The sequence below is a fragment of the Scomber japonicus genome, chromosome 9 (genome assembly GCF_027409825.1).
Source record: "Scomber japonicus isolate fScoJap1 chromosome 9, fScoJap1.pri, whole genome shotgun sequence".
NCBI classification, from domain to species: domain Eukaryota; kingdom Metazoa; phylum Chordata; class Actinopteri; order Scombriformes; family Scombridae; genus Scomber; species Scomber japonicus.
This window is the reverse complement of record NC_070586.1, coordinates 30420955-30426399: the sequence shown is the minus strand read 5'-3', so window position 1 is coordinate 30426399 and position 5445 is coordinate 30420955.

The window sequence follows — 5445 nt, the reverse complement described above, 5'->3', positions numbered from 1 at the left end:
CCGGTAGAGATGCAAGGGACGCCTCGCCAGTGCACTCCAATTACGCGCATATTTGGATAGCTGTAACCTGCTTTCTGGTCTTGTCCCGTGGTTTTAGATCGTGTCTGTTGCAGCTGCACCACATCAGAGCTGCCAATAACTCAGGAGGGTTCCTGTTTGCTTTCTTAAAGATGGTCAGTCTCATGAATGGTTAGACAGGGTGGATGTTCCATTCCTTCAGAGCAAGATAACTTCTATGGCGAAACTATGAAATGGAAAAATATTACAGGATGTGAATAACTGCCAGAAGAGATAGAAGTGGTTGTTTCTCAGTGCACATCCTCGACAAATATGGTCTAGCCTATTTGGCGAGTTGCGCTGCGCAAACATAGGCTACACATCCGTCCTGATGCGTCATCAAAACGGACTGGGGATATAAATGGTAGAGCAGCGCTTCCTGACTGGATTCAGAGAGCTCTGAGCGTGCTTTTCAAAACCCTGAATAGTTTTGTAGTTATTTATTAGGACACATGGTTAAAACTGTACTCACCACCTTCTGTAGACAGATAATATTATCAGGAAAAAATATTATGATGTTCTTTTGTTCAGAATCTAACGTTTGTCTTGTTTTTAGATTTCTGGCTAAAGCTGTGAGTTGAGAAAAAAATTCCATCACATATACAGTAGTATATCCCTCTCGGTATCATTATACTGTTCAGCATGGGCTGGCTGGTACCACAGTGGCTGATATTCGTTTTAAAGCTTGTAAAGCCTTTTTAGAGAAAATAAAATACATGCAGAAAAGTTTGCTTTAAAAATCATTACATTTCCCTCAAGACTTGAAAAGAGATAGGAAATTGACCTGAGTATAAATAGAATGACTCAAACACTGAAAAGCTAAACTACTTTAATTAAAGAGGGTTTTTTAGTGCAGTGGGCAAACATGCTTTTCTATTTTTATTCGCTCCTGCTTCTCTCAGTTGCCTTGGCTCTTCATCATTGAGCACTGACGACAAATCAAAAGAGAAAATCCAACACTGCTGACAATGCTGGGAGACAGCGTGGACATATGGGAAAGCTTCCTAGGACTTTGGCTGCTTGCATCATCGTCCAGGCAGCAACAGCTGTTGTGTGTTTGTCCCCTCAGGCTCTGTAGGGACCAGTGCTGTTTCCCATAACCACCCCATAGACTGTCATTGCTGCTCCTCTGTCCCCAACCTCAGATGCAAGCCACCACAGCCTTGGCCTTTTATTAACCATTACCTACTCAATCTGACAGACAGGTCAGTAATGATTGTCACGTCAGATTAATGCATGTGACCATTGGCAGTTCCTGCTAGACCTCCTGCTGTCATGGAAATTTTGTCAATTTATGCTCAGGCTATTACCAATGTGTAGATGTCAGAGGAGATGGGTTGGGTTTCCAGCATGGAAAGCCTTTGAGATGAGCTCTCGGGGCTTATGCAAAGCAACCTGTCAGCAGCATGTCAGTGTCTCTTTTAGCCCTTCTGAGGGTCTTGTAATGAGAGGAGTTAAACAGGTAGGGGCTACTCCTGCTTTAGGAGCAATAATAACAGATGGTTAGTAGAAAGTGCGATTCAAATAAAGTGATGCAAATAGTTAACAGTGGAGATTTTTTATCTTTTTGAAACTGACAGTTACAGTATAAAGACATTCAGGTGTTGTGAGTATGTGTAGGTCTGTGGTGCTTCCAGGCATCGTTGGAGTCTAGTTGTGGAAAGTTACCCTATTTAATTTTGCTGACAGTCCAACTCCAATTTGCGTGCAACCTACAGCTGAAAACATGGAGCGATGCGCTCTTTTGCTTTCCTTTGGTGTGGTAATCTGCACCAATTACAGAAAATGACCTCAAAAGTCAAAACTTGTTTTGATCCCCCTCACTGGCAAATCCCCTGTGGTCTGTGTGGATGTCAGGTTAGTAAGACTCTGTCCAATAAACAAGATCTATGTGACTCTTGTTCTCAAGCCCTGGATCCTTCCTGATTGGGCAGTAAGAGCCTTAATGTAACCAAAACACTGCACAGACATGTTGGTGATGCAGGCTACCATCAGGTTTTATATTTTGACCTGTAATCACTGTCCACTGCTTAAATGTCAGAACACACCACCAAAAGTAGTCCTTTAGGTTTCATCCAAACATGCTGCATTAGACATGACAGGTAATGTTATTGACCATGTTGGCTTGGAGCTCCTTCGTGCCTCCAACATAGCATAATGTTTTCAGACAGTGAGTTGAAGTCAAATGTCTGTTCAAGATGTAGATTACAGCTGAAGGCAGACAGGTGGAGATTGTACCTCTTCACAGGCCAAAGGGGGAAAGATAAACATTGTTTATCTCGTTTTATTGGCAGCAAATTGAGGATTTGCGAACATGACCTTAATAAAGTGACACAATCAGGACGGAGCAGGCGCTGAGCGGCAAACAGGTAATTTCATCATGACAACAAAATGTAAGCAAGGAGCAGAATAGAAAAACACATTTGCTCCAGAAGTACCTGCCTGGCCCAGAAATAACCGGTGGAGTGCTGAACTCAGATGAATGTTTACTTTAAATGTCAAATGGACAATACTATAAAACACAAGCATCACTATAAATACATACAGTCTATATTCATAAATGACTTTGAATGATGAAACATGCTGTTTTCCCAAGCTTTTTATAAACTTTAAAGGTAAACTCATTTCAGAAGCCAAGAGTAGTTTAACCCCTTTTTTCTCACTGCCTCCACATGCATATCACCCTTTGTTTATGCACAGCTGTCTGATAAATGTCAGTATCAAAACACACATAAACAAGGTAAATTATCTGCTGTGGTCGTAAAACTTTTGTGAAGATGTCATATTTCAAAATCGACATCTGCATCAGTGTAGCCAAAGTGTTGAACTGAAATGGAATTGTCAGCGTTAGGAAGCAATATCACAACTCATCAGTGCATTGCTACCTGAAATGCATTGTACAATCCAAGTGGGATCTTGTAGTAAAAATAAATTGTCTGATTGTAATGCCTAAAATAAAATGTTACGCCCACTGACTGCTTATGGTGTGATTGTTATTTCAGTACAGAAAAACTAATTCTAAAATATAGTGTCTAAGAAGGTAAGAATAGGTATTCAAAACTCAGAATGTAATGCAACCAAGAAAGAGGTCATATCATTTAAGAAAACATCCTATTAAATTCATTAGCAAACTCTTCAGATTGTTACATATCCATGTGAATGAACATGGATATGTAACAAACCCCATTTGCTCAGTCATAGCCCCAATTAGCAGCTCTCACTTTGAGCAATTTGCAAGAAATAGTCGAGGAGGAGTCGCAGCAAGGGTCATGCTCCTATCTTCATTCTTATTTGTTTAAAAAAATGATTAAACAAAGAGACTCTAGTCTGACCATAAAAACATGAAGGTTGTTTTTACCAGGTCATTGTAATAATAATTGAACAGACTTGGGTGTAGTTAGTAGTATCTGTGACCAAATGTAACTCAAGTGGTACAGCAGATTTGGCTTTAATCACAGGATTTCCCCATCCAAGGGTCCTTAAGGTAGATACTGAACTCAAAAGTTGTTCCTATGTGTTTGTATATACATGGGGGAAACACATGCTGAGTAAGCATGCTAAACCTGATTCACGTTCCTGTTGTTCAAAATACTCAAACCTACAAACTGCCCTATCCCTCTGCTGTTCACCACTGAAACAATATGGCTGTAATATGGCTGTCCTTGCTTAAAAGAACATCAGTGATAGATATTTTAGACCTGTCAATCTTCCCTACCCAAATTATCAGTGCAGGAAGTGCAAGGTTACAAACTTCCTTAAACTTCTAAGGGCTTATATATTTCTTCTTCACATTAACAATTACTGATTACTGATTACCCCCCATAAATATGAAACAAAGCCTGTCCTAATTAGAATGAGATAAAACTTCCCTGCTGTTAACTTGTTTGCTTCACTGTTTTATATTTTATATTTGACACATTTTGCGGAGCCAATTATTCAGAGCCCCATACAGCGAGCGCCTCAGTAGACATCATATACATAAATATTCCTGTACTGCTGTGACACAACTTGCAATGACTGTAATTTTACATGATTCAGTGATTGTTTCTGTCAAGCTTTCCAGCTTCTGATCTTGGTTTGGCCATAGAGAGACACTTTTTGGGAGGCAGTTGTGACTTTCATTCAATATTGATTAGTTGCAGTTACCTTGATATGTCAGTAGATGGCAACACATTCTTTGAAATTTAGATCACTTACAAGCTATAACAGTTTCTCTTTCAGTGTTTGCTGTTTGGATATGATCCAAGAAAAAAGGATGAATTTGATTCCAATGAATACTGACTTTATAATAGTAGAGAGGGCATGTTAATCTGTCTCTTAGCTGTTTTCCCTTAAAAGTTGACTCCAGAAGAACAATCAATGACATACATTGCAGTGAAATCTTGTCCATTCACTCCCTAGAACATTGTAGTTAATATGATAGTATTATATAATATATAAGGAGAGGAGCAGGGGAACAGTTACTTTCTGGAGCAGTGATTAATTTATTCCTGCAGAGACCAAGTGTGAGCATAACGTCATCACCTCAATACCCCTGTGGGCATTTTTGTGATTATTTCAATAGAGTCTAAGACAAATTGCCAGTATGCCTGATCCGTGGCCTGAAAACCAAAGCTCTGCAAGCTTTTTGACTTCAAGGAATATTAGACCACCTCCATTGAAACCATAAGGATCCATCCATGCTGACCTCAAGTAGCTGGTACAGCATCTCTTTATCATGAGTATCCTTTCTTTTAGTCATGCTATTTTGCATTCAAAACAAACATGTGTAATTGTGAGGCAATTAATGAGCATGAAATAATTATAAGACGTCATTGTTCGTAATTGAATGCCATAAATTTCTGGGTAAATGCAGAATTTGGGGAATTTCACAAAAGTTAACTATCTCAAGACGTTTGCTTCTATTACAAAGTGACATTGTGTATCTTTGTTCAGTATTTATATTTTTTGTTATTATACGTAGGCCTGTGCCACAGCCCTGAGGCTAACGTAAAATAAAGTCTACAGTTTCTTCCACTCAGTTTGCCCATCTAAGTATTGTACATATGTGTGGAGAGACAGTGACCATATTTACACCACATTATCGATGATACAATTGGCTTAATGTGTGACAATAAATGATTTGTGAATAATTAATTTAATATCTAATATTTATTTAAGATTTAATAACACCATACAGTTAAGCCTCTCAAATATATTATTCATCAACACCAGCAGAGCTGTGCCAAGATGTCATTGATATTATGCTGCAGCCAGCTGTTTATTGGCCACCAGCAAAAAGTTTTAGTGTTACCTCCAAGGTTCAAATGTGTAAATGTGTGAATAAGAAGCAGACCATAGAAATAATAACCCAGGAAAATCCCCCTTGGTTAACGTTTTTCATTGCTT